Below are 16,813 nucleotides of genomic sequence, written 5' to 3' on the forward strand. Positions count from 1 at the left end.
CCCTTGGCCACCCATCCAAGGGACCACAGCATCTGTCCCTGAGCGATTAGCCAACTGCTAATCACCCAGCAATAGTTATAAATAGCAAACACTTGGGAAAATCTGCCTTTTCCCTTCTGGCTCACATAAGTCTATCCAGTACCCAGAAGCACAGGGATCTAGGGGGTCTGCAGTGCTCAAACCTGTGTTTGGTCACACAGGTGGGTAAGGGACCTTCAGGCCCCCATCAGCTTAGACTTGAGCATGCTAAGGAGTCCACAGCATCCCTTGAGGAATAAATAAAGCCATCCCAGGACGTGCTGCAGTAGCTGTCCCCATGCAGTGTCACTCAGGTTAAGCTGTCCTGCTCAGCCGCATGGCAGCAGCCAGTGACATGATGCAATTTGGCACAAACGTGCACGCCCCGACACCACAAGAAGGGTTCTCTCTTTGCACAGAAGAAAAAGGTTAATGAAGCAAAGCAGGATGATCGGCCGCGTGCTGATGCCCAGGGGTTAAAAACCCCTGACTGCTTCTTCACCAGGAAACCACTTTAGTGGCTAAATGAATTGGAGAATTGGTGTTTCCATCTCATGTTACCTCTCATAGGTCCTGGGCACTTGGGATGACTGAGGAGACTGTGAAGAAGATATCAACCCTTCCATCCCCCTCCAGCTCCAACCCAGAGCAGCACAGGCAGAAGAAAGGCAAAACCTGAATTCTAGAGGGGGAAAGCAGATGTACCCAGTGTAGCTTTCCAGCCCTAAACCACAGAAAGATTCACATTCAGCCCTTGAGCCCTGCAGGCTTGGGACCTGTTTGCAGCGATGGCTGCAGCTCAAGAGGGCTTTACTCAGTGCTGCCCATTCAGGAAAGGCACAGTTTTGTTCCTAATCTGCAGGACACCAACCCCATGCTCCCCTCAGCTCAGGACAGCTAACCTGGAAGTCCCCAACAGCACTGGAATCACCAGCCTTAGGAGCAGTCTTCTCACCCAAGCCACCACCATGTGTATCTCCTGTCTCCATCTGCGAGGTCTGTAACTGGATCACACGCAGGTGTCACCAACAAGATGGGAACACACCTGCTGATGATTAATCCTGTAAGTGAGCTGTATTTACAGACACCAACTCAGCTGAGGGCCCTCAAGCTGTGGTATCACCTTACAGTGAACCATGGTGTGTGGGCACTGCACCATCCATCCATCCATCCATCCATCCATCCATCCATCCATCCATCCATCCATCCATCCATCCATCCATCCATTGCCCAGGAGGGTCCAGAGACCCGAGCTGCATGGAGCACAACTCAGTAGGACCACGTTATTGCACTGGGTCTCAGCTCCATTCCCAACATACATCTCCCTAAAAGAGTCAATGTAGGTAATAAAGCTGCCCTGTCTTTCCCAGACACTTGGGAAAGGAGCACATCTGGTTTCCATGTTCTGCAAAGCGCCTTTGACATTTAATTTCAAACCCCAGGCTCTTCAACGGTGGTGACAGAGCAAAGCAGCAACAAATCTGACATTTCATCCCTGAGCTCTCTGATGTACAGCCTTTAGACAGCACTACAACACAGAACAGTTTGGAAAAAAAATGAGAGGGAACCCAAAAAGACACAGCGATTCTCTAAAATATTACATAAAAACACAAATAAAGTTATCTGGAAAGCTGCTTGAATGGCCAAGTCTGCCTCTCTCAGGAGCACTGCAATTTCTTTTGCTGGGTAACCAGTTTTCCTTGCCCTGTGCACATGTGGGTCCTGTTTACAGGTAGGGAATCACAAAGGAGAATCATTAGCTCTCCTCTGTGCTCCCTCAGCCACTCACTGAGATGCAACTGAGCTCTTGGCAGGAAACCTGAGCTCCATCACCTGCCTGCCATGGCTTTATAAACCCTCACCGAAAGTTATGCCTATAGAATAGAACAGAAAAACATGAAGTATCTTGTAATGATTTTCCAAGAAGTGCAAACTGAATATCAGAAGTCCACCTTTTCAGCCCATTATCTCAAGGAAAACCACCTCTCTACCCAGGCTGGGTTTCAGGTGGGCACTTCCAATAAAACCTCTTGGCCCGTTGCAGATCCCACTTGGGATGCCTGTTTCCTGCAAGTTCCTTCACTCCTCCTTCCTCCTTCATGATCCCACTGATAATATTTTAGGTACTTTTCCCCCCATAGCAACAGCTGGTGAGGTGGAGTCGGTGGTCTACACACCTCCCACCCACCCACAACGCTGTGCTGGCCCCAATCCCACCATCTGTCCACAGCCCCAAAGCTCTGACAGCCTTCAACGACAGACAGCACGGCATCAACCGTTACAGCATCAAATTCACACTTTATTTATTACCCCCAAGAAACAGCCTTTGCTCACAGGGCTCGCAGGGAAACACCACCCAGCATTCCTCAGCAGTGCTGCTTTTGCACATTTCCTAGCACGTTTTTGCATTGCTCCCTATGAAATTCTCATCCTCGGCACGGCAGTCGTGAATATTGCCAGCACAGACACTCCATCTGCCTTTTTTTTTTTTTCTTTTTTTTTGAGACCCCTTCAAAACTGTAACAAGTTAATTGGTAGAAGCACTTGGCTTCTACATAATGAAGTTGGCACAAAAGCTGCTTTTAACCTTCAGGACTGAGTACAGGATGCGGATTACTTGGTTTCCTGTGCCAGAAAATACTGAAAGGTTATGCATACAGAAGGATGTGGTTGGTGCTTGGTCTTTAAGTGTCACCAATAGCAGGTGATATCCATACCCAACCAACAGCATTGGAAAATGGAAAGAAAAATCAACTGGTTTGTGCCCTGGGAAGACACTGGGACAACATAAGTGTCAGCAATAATTGATGGATATAGAAGAAAAAATAAACCACAGCTGCCAGACTGATTATTGTGTTGAGATCTGTATAAGATCACTGGTGAGATCGTGGGTCAGCTTCAACAGGGGATGCAAAAGTCAAGCAGCCTCATCTCCCTTCTCTGGGCTGCAAAACATTTCCGACATCCCATAGGCTGGAGATAGGAAACACGTGTCCTGCAGATCCCAGCAAGCTCTGATCTCCTCTCACTGACACAAGCTGTAAGCAGGGGGAAAAGTTCACTGGATAAATAGTGGTATTTAAGCAGAAAACAAAGGGGAATTTAAATATTCAGCTCTTCAACTGTCTCATCTCGAATTCATCCAGCCAAGCTCTGCACCATGGAGATGAACTGCTGCAAGCGTTAAGTGCAAAACATCGGCGTAAAAGCCATTAACGCGCTGCAGCTGACAAGCAACAAGAGGCAGAGAGGTGAGATTGGGAACCAGGGGCTAAATCAGCAAGATTCCTGAGGTCTACATGCCAAAGCTTGAACAAAAGCACAGCTTTGGTTTTGTAGTCAAACACCTGATGGCCCTTTTTGCCCAAGGAGAGGAGAAGCCACCAGAATCACAGAATGGCCAGGGTTGGAAGGGACCTCAAGGATGATGAATTTCCAACCCCCTGCCACATGCAGGGCCACCAACCTCCTCATTTAATGCCAGCCCAGGCTGCCCAGGGCCCCATCCAACCTGGCCTTGAACACTTCTAGGGATGGGGCATCCACAACCTCTCTGTGCAGCTGTTCCAGCACCTCACCACTCTCATAGGAAAGAACTTCCCCCTGACATCCAACCTAAATCTTCCCTCCCTCAACTTCAAACCATTTCCCTTGCCCTGCTGTTATCCACCCTTTCAAAGAGTTGACTCTCCTCCTGTTTGTAGGCTCCCTTTAGGTACTGAAATGCTGCAATGAGGTCACCCCACAGCCTTCTTTTATCTAGGCTGAACAAGCCCAGCTCCCTCAGCCTATTTTCATAGGGAAGGTGCTCCAGCCCTCTGATCATCTTCGTGGCCCTCCTCTGGACTCTCTCCAGCAGCTCCAGGTTGGGCAGCACTGGAGATCACCAGCACAGGTAGCAGCTGTGTCCCCATATCCCCATCCTCATACCCCCATCCCAGCGCTGTGTCCCTATGGCCGTGTCCCTATGTCCCCATCCCAGTGCAGTGTCCCCAACCCAATTCTGGTGGCCCCATCCTGGCTGTGATCCAGTTGGCAGCTCTGGCTCCCCTGGCCTGGACACGGCTTGCACCCGGCCGTGTTTTTCACAACCCGTTCCCAGGCTCCTTGTTTGACTTCCCCCAGGACAAAACACCATCTAGAAATGCAGAGCATGTTCCACGCTGGCTAAAGCGATATGGAAAATAGTAAATGTTTTTGGTTGTTGGTTTTTTTTTTTTTTTGGTTTTGTTTTAAATCATGGTTTTGGAAAGAGTTTCTTTCTCTTTTCCTCTGGCACAAATTTAGCTGAGCCTTTCCAGGCGAGACCATTTGTGCACAGAAGGAGTTGCGTAAGCTTGTTTTGTGCACTGACTTTGAGACTGGAACAGAACCCAAAGTAAAGCTACGCACTTGCTTTTGATTTTAGAGGTTCAGATTGGATATTAGGGAAAATCCCTTCTCTGTAAGAGCAGTGATGCACTGGCACAGGCTGCCCATGGAGGTGATGGAGACGCAAATCCCTGGAGGTGTGGCATTGAGGGCTGCCCAGGGAGGTGATGGAGTCACCAACCCTTGAGGTGTTCAAGGAACATTTGGATTTTGTGTTTGGTTTAGTGAGAACTATTGGTGATGGGTGGATAATTGGACTGGACGACCTTGTAGGTCTTTTCCAACCTTGGTGTTTCTGTGATTCTGTGACATGGTCAGTGGGCACAGTGGGATGAGTTGGGGTTGGAATTGTTGACCTCAGAAGTCTTCCCCAACCTCATTGTATTTTATGATGTCTGCCCCAATCCAACCACCTGCAGGACACGAAGGCTGATGCTGGTTTCTTCCCTGCTGCCATGGAGTTATGTGCTCACATCCCCCTGAGGGTCAACGGCGCAGAGCAGCCCAACCCACTCAGCATTTCCCCCTTCAAGATGCTGTTACAGATTTTGATAACGCGAGTGTACGCATAAAACATAACCACATTAAAAAACCATCTCTCCCCAGAGATATTTTCACAGCTCGTTTATTAAACCCCCTCAAAGAACAGAGGGGAAAAGCCAGCTCCAATTGTTCTCAAGCCACAAGAAGGGATGAGAGCGCTGGGTTTTGCCTCCTGGTCTTGCTGCTGGTTTCACTCCTAATGAGCCAAACTGCAAAGCAACACCGTTATCGCATGAGCTGCTTTACTTTAAAACCAGCACGAACAAAGGGAGAGCAGCCACCAGATCACTTCAGGCTGATCCCAGATCCCCCAGCTGCACCTCACATCCCATTGAACCACACTGCTGCTTCCAGAGCCACGCTTTTAATTTGATGATAGGATTTTCACAATCATTTGCAGACAAGCCCGTGCTCGATGCTTCAAAACAGTGAAGCAAAACCATTCCCAGTAGAAGGTGCCAAGGGACTCTGCTTAATGAGTTCCATCTCCAAGCAGGGCTTTTGCAATAGGGCTGTCCCAGGAGGAGAGCTGCTCTCTGGGCTGATCCCAACCTGCACTCACTTGGCCCAGCACCTCCACAAATCGCCCTGCTCTGTCATTGCAGAGCCCATGGATGCAGCTCAACACAGCCTGAGTTTTTTTTTTTCCCCCCCCGCTGCTCATAAAACACTTTTTTTTTTTTTTAATGATCTTACAATTACAAACAGCTGTTTATTTTTGCTGGATTGCTTTTTTTAAAAAAAAAACATTCTTTGCAAAGCATAATGGAAAGCGTCAGGCATATTCCAGGAATTTTCAGAACAGAGAAAGTTTGGCACTTTGTTATTTGTGAATGGCTGAAAGGGTGCAATTAGCTTAAGAACAAGCAACTATCTATTCTGGGTAGCAACCTCAGGAGCCGTCATCTGGCATCCAAACACACACCATGTGACAAGTGGATGCCAAGCAGTCAGAGCCTCCCTCCCGCTCAGGCATGCATACAATTCCCATAATGTCTGCCTTCCAGCCTTTGCTCAGAGCTCAGGGAGCCAGCCCAAACCTGCAGCAGCTGTAACCCTTTGTATTCTTTGCATCCTTTATTTGGGAAGGCTGCTATGGAGGATACCGTGGGATCGGATGCAAAGGCTGCCACTGCTGTCAGTTTAAAGCCAGGAGCAAACTCACTGGGCGCATAAACACATCGTGGATTCAGCACCTCATTGAGCTGTGCTGTGAGCATCTCAGCAAACAGATGGACGGCATTATATACAGCAGCACTGAACCCCAAGCAGCCACCTCAGCTGACAACTTTGCACTAGCAAAAGCTTCACGCCTTGAGACAGATGAGAGATGTGAGCTCAGAGTCTTTAATAAATAGGGATTTCCATGCAGGAGCAGCACTACAGGCACTCACAGCACACAGGGATCAGAGCAGCAGGACCAAGGCTGCCGTCTCTCCATGAGAAGCACTTTGCATCCCAGCGTGTGCCCATGGCAACCCACACTTATGTAGATGCCTGTGGGAAGGAGGGGAACGTGGTCCCCACCTCAAAAATTATTCATGAGCAATTAGTGAGAGCTACAACAGCCCTGCAGGCTCCTCCCTCCCAATTCAGACACAGCACATCTCAACATACACCTTTTTTTCTTAGTGTATAAATAGGGTTTGATAGAATAGAGGCATTAGTGTGTTTTGTTTTCTTTTTAGATTATGAGATTGGATTGTCTGGAGCAGCCAGGCAGAGGACGTTGCTCTCAGCTCCCCTTAGCAAAAGGCCATTCACTCAGAAGCAAAAAAAAGAAAAGGAAAGAGCACTTGGTCCCAATGGCAGGACTGAGTTCTGCTGCTTATATGGTGGTTGGGAATCCAGGGTTCTCCTTCCCATTCCCACCACAGCCCAGCCAGCCTTCCCAGTGTTCTCAGCCCTATGGAGGTCACTTTCCCCTTTCCTCTGCCCTCTGCAGATCCAGCAGCCATCCCCTCCTGGGAACCCATCCCACAACCAACAGCCACTTTATGCTAATTATTTCCTTATACACTTTTATGCAAATTCCTCTTACAGAGAGAGATGGCGTGGAAATGTATTTGCCATCCTTCGAGTCCCAGAAGAGCAATCATCTCTTCACATCAGCCCCTACACACGCCTGTCCCCATCCCATTTGCTAATGACGTGCTGGAGGGCCATGGGAAGGCTCTGTGCATTGTGTCCTTCCCACCCCATGCTGCTGATGGCTCGGTGTGAGCCTTGGGGTGTAATTCTGAGCTGCCTTTCACTGCTGAGGTTGCAGCACACAGCTTGGCAAAGAAGGAGAAACACGAAAGGTGGCAAAGCTGAGCTTACCCCAAAACTCTGGTTCCTGTGTTCCCAACTTGAGATGCTTCATGAGCAGGAGGGAGGGAGGTGTCAGGACTCAAGCAGCACGCAGGGGGTTTGATCTGCAGGTGGATGTGGGTCCACGAAGACAATCCCTAGCAGATGTCTCATGGAGCACACTGAAAACAAACCGGCAGCGAACACTGCTGTTGTTATCGAAGCTATTAGGATAGGTTTCCCAGCCAACCTTTTGAGAGGCTTTCGTTTTAAATCAGATCAAATTACAGCAACAGACAGGTGAGGCTGATGCATACAACTCGACGCAGCATCTCCGGAGCAACCTGGCTGCAATTACACCCTAATCATCCTACCCTGAGGGCTCTGTCACCAATTGGAGCAGCACTGAGAGGAAAGGGTGCATTGATGAGCCAGGAAAGGAGAAGCAAAACGCAGCATCCTCCTCGTGCACCACAGCACTCAGGTCCAGCTGAAGGCAAGCAGGGAGGCAGATTTCCAGGTCACCAGCAAGCTTTCTGCATTCCTCTGAATGTTTTCTGGGGGTCTCCAGAGCCCAACAGCCCCCAGCAAGGAGGGGTTGAGCAAAGCAGACAAAGCCTGCTATTAAATAGTAATGAAAACGCTCTGTGCAGTTAGTGGAAGAGGACACTTATCACCTCCCCAAGGAGTTCCAATCCTGACTCATGGCCCGGGGGCTGCAGGGTGCTTTAATACCCTCCTGCCATTGTTTTAATGCCTCCTGCCATCACCTCGGGGCTCAGTGCCTGCACCCTGGGTTTGAGGAGGCACCGATGGAACAAAATCCCTCACACTCGGGGCACAGCCCAGACCCAAACAAAAGCACAGCACGGTGTGAAAGAGCAGGACACACTCGGCTGCTGCAGGGTTGCACCCAGAGCACTGCAGATCCACCATCTCCTTCTGCAAGAGGCTTTTTAATAACACGAATAGCCAGAGTCCCACTTCAGCATCTTGCACTAAATCTCTTGTCACGCTTTCAGATCTTGCACTAAAGCTAAAAGAGGAGCATCCTAATCGAACCCAACGGTGCACGTACTTCTGGCGATGGTTGGTGTTCCCACCAGCAGAGGGACGGGGCTGCTGCCATCCGGCCCTAAGAGCAGCAATGAGGGGGGTTGGGGCCACGCGTCATCCCTGCGTAAGTTGGGAAGGGATGGAAATCGGGAAAGTCAAAAAGCGCTGTGATCATATATACGAGAAACAGATTAACTCGTCCTTACAGCATCCCAATGCCGACAAAACAGGCCGTGGGAAGAGCAGGCGGTGCGCGAGGAAGTCAGGTGCTGCACAGCCCCGCACCGACGGGGACAGAGCTCAGCCCTGCCCTGCCGCAAGGCGATTCTCCTGACGCCCCGGGGGATCTCAGGCAGACTTTCCAGCCCATCCTACAGCAAAGCCTTTTTTCTCCTCCTCGGAAGCTTTTCCAAAACATCACCTCCACCCCATCTCCATCAATCTGCTCCCAGGGCAGAGAGCTTCCTACCTTCACTTCTCCCATTCAGACCTGCTTTGCCCCTCCCGAATTCTCAGGCTCCTTCACCTCCCACCATCAGTTTCCTAGCTCAATGCCTCCCGCTTCCACCGGCATCGCAGAGCATCTTTCCCCCGTCGTCCCTCCTCCCACCCCCCCCTCCCCAGTCCTGCCTGGCACAGGGCTCCCCACCCCATTTCTGCAGCAGGAGGCACAATAGCATTTATTAACAACCCCAACTCTCCCCTCTTTGCTCTCGGCTGGATTTCCCCCATGAATAAGGCAGGAGCTGCGGTGCAGGACACTGCCCACTCTGTCCCCTGCCACCACCACCCCCCACGCCAGCAGGGAGGGGGCTCGGTGCCAGCCAGGGCCTGTCCCCACATCCCGGCTGTCAGCACCACCGGCTGCTGCTCCCAGATGCGGTTTTCTTTTGTTCCAACCCTGCTGAGAGCTGTGTGACATCCTCAGAGAGCAGAGCTCCCCGGGTATCAGACAGAAGCTTCCAATCCAGAGATTTCAAAGCATTTTCACCACTATTTCAGTACTATTCCCCGTCCCTTGCAAGCAGCAGCATCTCATTTCGCAGCTGAGGAAACCAAAGCAATGAGGATGCTGAAGGGTGAGGTGAGTCCCAAGGAGCCTCAGCACCCAACGCACTGATCTGAGTGATGCTCAGGTTGCTCGGATTCAGCTCTGCTGGTCCCAGTCTCACAGCACCAGAGGGATTTCAGGAGAACACCCCCTTGTTCTGTTACCACAGCCCTGCCCAAAAACAAGGATGCTGCCGAGAACACGCATTATTGCAAAGGACAAGATGAAGCCTAAAAGTGCAAAGGCTAAAAAAGGGAAGCCAAGAAGGAGGGCACACACTCCCATGCACAGCACAGGATTCTCTGTCTTTCCACCAGCTGTGGCTAGAAAACAATGAAAACTCACCCTGAGCTTTCAATCCTCTGCTGTATAAGAAAGCACAAAGCGTGTTGCAGAACAGAGCTCCCTCAAACCCCTCCTGAGCACACACCATCCACGAGCCTGTGTGTGCTCAATGTCCCACCCCAAACCACCCCATCACACCCACCAGGCTGCAACGCACCCATCCCATGCACCACAAGTCAACAGTGCAATAACACCCAAGCACTGCTCAAACACTGCATGGGAGCACAAATAGAGCAGAGCTGCTTGGCTCCCCACCTTCTGCTGAATCACTTACTGCATCGCTGGAACAGCTGCTGGGCAGTTTCTTTGGTCCTTGCAATGCTCAAGCCTGAGCCGCAGCACACGCAGCATCAGCTGCAAGCTCAAATCGCACAGCATCGCCGCGCACCGAAGGCATTCGGAGCCAGCGAGCTGGTAATTACCTCCCAGCAGGTTTCAATACAGCCCGAACCAGCCTTGCCCTGCATTAATTAACGGCACCTCCAGCAGCTCCGTGCTTTTCAGTCAGCCAGACTCCAGCTGCTGAGGGAGAAATGCTTTCCCCTGGGATGGGGGTGGTTGGGTGCAGTGGTACCCAGGGAGGGGAGGGCAGGACAGCCTGTACCAGCACACAGGGACGTGTGCATTATTCCTTTCTGAATGGGGAGCCGGGAGCTCTCTCTCCCCTCCCAGAAACGCTTCCCTGGCCCACGCTTCTGCCAGCTGTGGGAGGAAAGCACTGAAAACTCGCTTTGAGCTCTCAGGTCAGAGTTCACATCCACCACTGTGATCCAAGACAAGAAAAAGACTGAAATTCTTCTTCATTCCAGCCCCCAAATCTGCACCTCAGATACTTTTCAGGCTCCTTTGCCTTCATGGTCCATTCTGTGTTTTACTGTTTTCCCCCCAACAGCAAATCCCAGCTTTTAAAGAGGCGAGCACAAAACATTGCAGAGAGGTGATTTAATTAAAGAAATGGGCACAGTCTGCCTATGCATCCCAGTTCCACTGGTAATTAGGAAACAGATGGGGGAAGGAGGCGGGGAGAGAGGAATCTTTGTTAGGTTAATTGTTTGAAGTCACTAAATGATATATAGGTGGCCTGATTTCCCTGGAGGGTAATACACAAACTTACATATGGACTTCTGCAGAGAATAGAGATGGGGGGTTCCCAGCAAAGGGCAGCAGAAGATTAAGACTAATCAGGCAAGAACAGAAGTGATAAACCCCTGAAATAAACAAAGCTTCCCTTTGTATCTTCAAATGAGGAATCGACCAATCTGATCCACAACTTCATTACCATCTTATTTAAATGCCATTTCCATTGCTCTGATTAAACGGGCATAAATAGTGCTGGCTGTGGCTCTGGCTGTCCTGCAGTGTGCCTATGCTGGGGGCTGAGCTTCAGCAGTGCTCAGCAGCACCTTTATAAGGAAACACTTCAGTTCTGCTTCCTGGAGCCTGAAGGTGCCCTCTAAGGACAAATCCCAGCTCAGCTGTTGCAAGAACCCAATATTTCAGGACAAACATTGTTTCACAGCTCCCCTCTCCCAAGAATTTGCTATTAAAGCTCACTGGATGCAATGCCAATGAGTAAGTCCTTATCTCCATGAACAAGAGCACACAGTTCCCCCATACACTGCTGCAAAACTCACCCTTCAGTATCATTTACAGCCCTAATAACTGTGAGCTGATCAGTGTGTTATTTGTGGCAGCTCATTTAACAACAAGCCAATGAAACTCAGTCTAAATAACGTCCCAAATCCTTTCTCCCCCATTGAAAGAGCATCGTAACCACCACGAACAGATCCCAGCCCGACTCCTCCGCTGTGTTTCTCATTAACCCAGCATAGCTGCCGAGATAATTACATGGGCAGCCTTGCTGAGCCAGATTATTCAGATTGGGCAACGGCCCAGGGGCAAGCCAGCAATCCCAAGCACATTTCCAACCACTAGAAAGTGAAAGGGGGGGCTGGAAATGAGAAGGATAAGGGATGAGTGCAATGGGACAGCAAAGCAGGACTCTGGACTTGAAACCATGAGCCCCGTTCTTCTCTTTTGATTCATAGAATCATAAAGGTTGGACAGACCATCAGCTCATCACTACGATGCCCAGTAAGCCATGTGCCCTGTTACTTCTGCCTCTGCTTTCCTCATCATCCAGGCAATGCTTTCCTGCTCTCTGATGAAATTAAAACTTGATCTCGTGGAGTAAACCCTGAATAGGTAAGTAAGAACTGAGATGAAAAAGTGAATTAATTCAATCTACACAAATGCCTGATGTAGATCCTCAGCTGAACCATTCTGTTCCCAAAGAAACCAAACACAACATAGGGCTGTGAGGCTGCAGCATCCATGTGGCATCCCCTAATGATGCTTCCCTGACCCCAGAGCAAAACACCAACACTCTGCTGATCATCCCCATCCTGAGCTTCACAGCTCCCACAGGACAAATCAGGGAGCTCAACACAGAGAACCAAAGCATCCCTACTCCATCCAGCAGCGGGATGCTGCCAGCATCTTGGGTATTAATTTCCCATCATGGCAGAGATTGGCTGCTGATGATGGACTGGAAGGAAAGCACATTGCAGGGGTGGGCTGCACAGGGTGCTGGCCTCAGCCATGCCATGGGACACAGCAGCGGGTGGTCAGAGTCAGGGCTCGTTGCCAGCAGAAATAATCCCTGCTCAAAGATGAATGAAGTCACCAGGGATTAACTCAATATCTCTATTGCTTGATGGTGGGGACAGCAGTAGCTGCAGGGCTGGGAGGTAGGGAATAATGAGGACAAGCAGAGGCTCCCCAGGGAAGATGAGCCATGCTCTTTTTTCATGATCCTTGAAATCCCATTGATTGCTTACAGGCTTGTACTGAGCAGGAAGAGATCACTGCTGCTGGTTCTTCCTTCCCCCCCAGTATCCCAAAGAGGCCTTTAGAAGCAGTTGTATTTCAGGGGTAATTAGCTGCTGGAAAGAAGATGGGTTCTGCATTCATGGGGTGGGTGCTCACAAACAGCAGCCAAGGGCAGCGAAAATCCTCAGCTCCCCTCCCAGCATAGACTTGGTGAGAATCCAGCTAAGTTTCTAACCAGAATAAACTAACAAAACACCTCTTCTGCTTCTGCCCTGAAGGAAACCACGAAGAAAAACGGGGTTATTTTCCAGTACTGAGGTTGTTTCTCAGGATTCTTTTCCTGCTTTCCCTCCTTATGAGACTTCTTTCAGACTGCCACTATTCAAAGAGGTGAGGCATGAGAAAGGAGCAGGACCCCAGGACTCTCATCTTACCCCCAAGTGAGACAGGAGAGGAGGCGATTTGCCTTCAGCTCCTCTCCAGGAGGAAGATGTCTTTCATCTTCCTGATTAACTCTTCAGGCTGCATTCTAAAAACCCTCCAGAAGTCCCAGTTAACAGCTTCATACATCTCTAGCCTGCTCTTGAACCACTGCTGCTCTACTCCTGGTGTCCCAGAGGCAGCTACGTGCTCAATTCAATTATATTTTCCAGCTTAGAAACTCACTGCACACCAGCTCAGTCTGCAGCCCTTCACTCCAGCATCCCCAGCTGCAAGAACAGGACTTGAGGGTTTCTTGCACCCTAGAAAACACAGAATGGAGCCTCAGCCCCAGCACACATCTGCATGGGGTGCTGAGGACACTGAGCAGCAGAACACAGCCCTTATAGCAAGTGAGCTTGGGTCTGTGCTGCTCGGCCTGGCAGTAGAAGGATGGAGCCACAGCTGCCAGCACTGGGCTATAATTAGGTACGAGCACATGCTGATGGCAGCCGAATTCCAAAAGCCTTTCTTTTGCCCTCTAGAGCCCAATGCTGAAGATGTCTATGGATTTGTCACAGATTGCGATTCAGAAATAGAAAGACGATGGCACACATTGCTCCGAGCTGCGCAGCGCCTCTCAGCACCAGGACAATTAGGGTCAGATTCATTTACCTGAGACCAGAACTGTGTTCAAACCAAAGACAAACCTCACAAGCAAAGGCTCCCAGCAGCCCATGGCCGGAGCTGAGCCACCACCACGTCCCTACGTGACATCTGCTCAGTGCTGCCCACCCCATTGTGGGAGGTAATTGCGCCGTGGGGCTCCATCTGCCTTCCCACATCTCAACATCTGCTCAGAATCAATAGCAGGGAGCGTCGCCAGCACAGCTCAGACCCCACTCTGCTGAACAATAGTCAGAGACTGCACTTCCACTGCAGAGCTGCAGCTTTCTGCTTGCTGGCATGCAGCTTTGTGGTCGTGCACGTACCATACCCCGTTCCTGCTCTGTTTCATTTTGCAAGACCTCCTCCTGATTGAGAACCAAGATCTGCTGCAAATTTTTTGACATCTGTTGACTTGAGGCAGGCAAGGGCAGCATTTTCATGCATTCAGCAGCCACAGAATAAGTGCTCCGTGCTAACCCACCGCTTCCTTTTAGAAGCCCTTAAAGTTTCTTGACGTGAAGAGAAACACAGGCCAGCCCTTGCAATATGGACACTGCTTGAAAATTAGCACCCAGCCCATCCTCACCATGCCATGAGGGAAAACATGGCCTCATGCTGGCAGGGCAGGTGATCAGAGGGCAATCTGGGACCTCACATCTCCAAGTAGCACCAGTGCTGCTTGCCCAAGCACCCTGTGGCTGTGCACAGCCATGAAAGCCAAACCTCCCCCCACTCTGAGGACAACCATGGGGCTGGGAAAGGGGATGAACACCCAGTGACACTGGTCATTTTAAAGACCTGCATCTACCTAGCTCTATTTTCTGCTAGGAGGTCCTTTGATTGAGCATCTTTGCCAGCTGCAGCACAGGGAGGGCAGTGCTTACCTGCAGCATGACTACACACAGCAGTGCCAAGCACTTCTCAGCATCCAAGCCCTAACTGGATAGCATTAGCTCCATGATGCTCTCTGCCACCACAGGCAGTCCTTAAGTCGAGTCACACCATTCCTGCCTAAGCATGTCAGGGATTATAAACTGAAAAGTTCATTAGTGCCATTTCCCTGCTTATCACAGCCTGAGCCAGGCACGACGAGCTGGTCAGCAATGAGGACACCATCCCAGGCTATGCTAAATGAAAGTGACACGCTGCTGCTCACTGCGTGGCGGGTGGCTGGAGCTGACACCATGTATGTGCTGTCTTCCTCAAACACCAGGATGATGCTAATCTCTGCCTATGATACACAAACTCTGGTCAGTGTAGGTGAAATACCATCCCATGACAGCAACCTGCTGCAGCATCTCCTCCAACAGAAACCACGAGCACAGCGAAGATAATAGTGGCACCTTTTACCTTATAGAGATGGAGTTTTGAAAAGCTCTGCTGATACCCAGAGGACTAGCAGTGGAGCAGAGACTTTTCAACCATGCATCAGCAGTAGATTCAACAAGTTGCAGAAGTGACACGATCTTCTTCCCACCGAGGAATCCCTCCTGCCTGTCCACACATTGCCAGCTCCTTCCCTGACATCAGCAAACAGAAGCCTACATCACAAAGCACAGTCAACAGCATGGAGGTGGCCTACCAGAGCTTTCAGGGAACAGGGAAAACAACTCTTCAGCAGCACAAGGAGAAGGAAATGCCATTTAAAACCAGACAGTGCTCTGACAAAGGCCAGATTGAATGAAAACTAAATAAGAACCGACAAGCTGACATTTGAAAATGCAATTAGCTGCCTTGTGAAACCACCCTGGTATCTTATTGTTAATTATATGTTTGCTCAGCCTAAGAGGCAATACATTTAAGTTTCGTTCTCAGGCTCTTCTGCTTTGACTGGTCCCTTCAACCAAGATCTGTGCTCCTCCCACCCCACTCTACCTCATGAGTTACAGTGAACCCAATTTCCACAAGAGAACTGTGTTAGTCTGCATTACATAACTGCCATTATAAACATGATTTTTGGGAGACATCTAGAGGAGCACATTAATTCTCTAGTTAGGAATAACTAGATGCCAAGGAGAGAGCTGAGAATGAATTAGATTTGTGTGTACACAGTCCCAAGAAAGTGCCATGCTTCCCTAGAACTGAGGATTCCAGACACTCCGTTGAGTTCAGCTAACCTCCTCCTGCAATCAGAGAATTATTTATTCTTACCCAAGTCCCTGACTCCCCTCTTAATTGAGATTAAGTTGTCTTTTAAATGTATTAGTGTGGGTCACAGACGAGGGCCATCTTAAGGACATGAGCATAAATCACATTTGTTTGTCCTGCAGAATAAGTTAAGGGGAAGTAAGAAACATTACAGCTGAGCAAACATAGGATCTCCTGGGTAAAGAGCCTGCCAGGAACATTTAGAAAGCAAAGTCTCCCCATCTCATCTCCTGGTACTCGTAGGAACAAGTCCCACCTCCATCTGAAAACCAAAACACTGTAGAAAAGTGGATCTATTTGTTAAGAAAGGTTAGAGAAGTGGGGCAGACCAGGAAACAGCAGAACATTAGATGCAGCATTAGAGAGAAGTCTGCTATACTGAGCTCATGCCAGATTAGCCTCACAGCTGTCAGTGTGGTCAGGAGATTTCAGACGAGGTCAACCAAAATACATAGCCATGTACCCAGCTGCTGATGTGGCTGGAAAATAAAACTCTGTTGGCCTTGGCATCTGGGTACCAGATCCGTCAATAAGAGATGTCAGCCTGGGATATGTAACACAATACTTTGAAGGACACTTTATACTGCACACACGTTTGTCTTGTAATAAGCACAGCCCAAGTATTTTGTATCAACTAATACATGCGTGGATTAATCCAGCTTTGCTGGGCACAAGGGAGGGACTTCTGTTTTGACAGAAAGCGCAGCCTTAGATAGTTTATGTTAAAATCCAAATTTACGAGATGGAATGGAAGAAAGAAATAGGATTATCAATTTATTAAGTAGATTGATTTGATACAGCTTTCAAGAGATTTTTCTCAGTGCACGCTCATACAAACAGCTTCACTCCTGAGGGCATCAAATCCTACCTAGCCACACCGGTCTGAAATTGCAAAGGGGGAAGTAAAAATAAGCCAAGACTTCAGTTCCCAGGCACTCTGCAAGGCTTGCAATTCAACTGCAGACAGGCTGCTCAAAATGACTGTGCCAAAGCATGGTCTGGGGCATGGCTGATGTGTCATGAAAGCGTCTGAGGAGCTCCACGGGTCCCATGCATGCTGTCACACAC

General features: G+C 49.6%; 1 protein-coding gene across 6 annotated transcripts in view; it reads right to left on the reverse strand.

Moving 5' to 3' along the window:
• Positions 1 to 16,813, reverse strand: part of NFASC (neurofascin) — a 76,325-nt gene that overhangs the window by 52,817 nt on the left and 6,695 nt on the right. Inside the window, exons 1-2 of one of the 6 annotated variants that reach the window (XM_090124773.1) lie at positions 14,948 to 15,129; positions 7,255 to 7,406 (exon numbers count right to left, since the gene is read on the reverse strand). The exons of 2 other annotated variants lie outside the window; for them this stretch is intronic. The gene's annotated coding sequence lies outside the window, so the exon portion shown is untranslated. Of the gene's footprint in view, positions 1 to 7,254; positions 7,407 to 9,950; positions 10,325 to 14,947; positions 15,130 to 16,813 lie in introns of those variants that run through there. 3 more of the 6 variants (XM_090124769.1, XM_090124768.1, XM_090124772.1) reach the window with 3 other exon arrangements.

Source organism: Phasianus colchicus, chromosome 25 (assembly GCF_987193195.1).
Source record: "Phasianus colchicus chromosome 25, bPhaCol1.hap1.1, whole genome shotgun sequence".
NCBI classification, from domain to species: Eukaryota; Metazoa; Chordata; class Aves; order Galliformes; family Phasianidae; genus Phasianus; species Phasianus colchicus.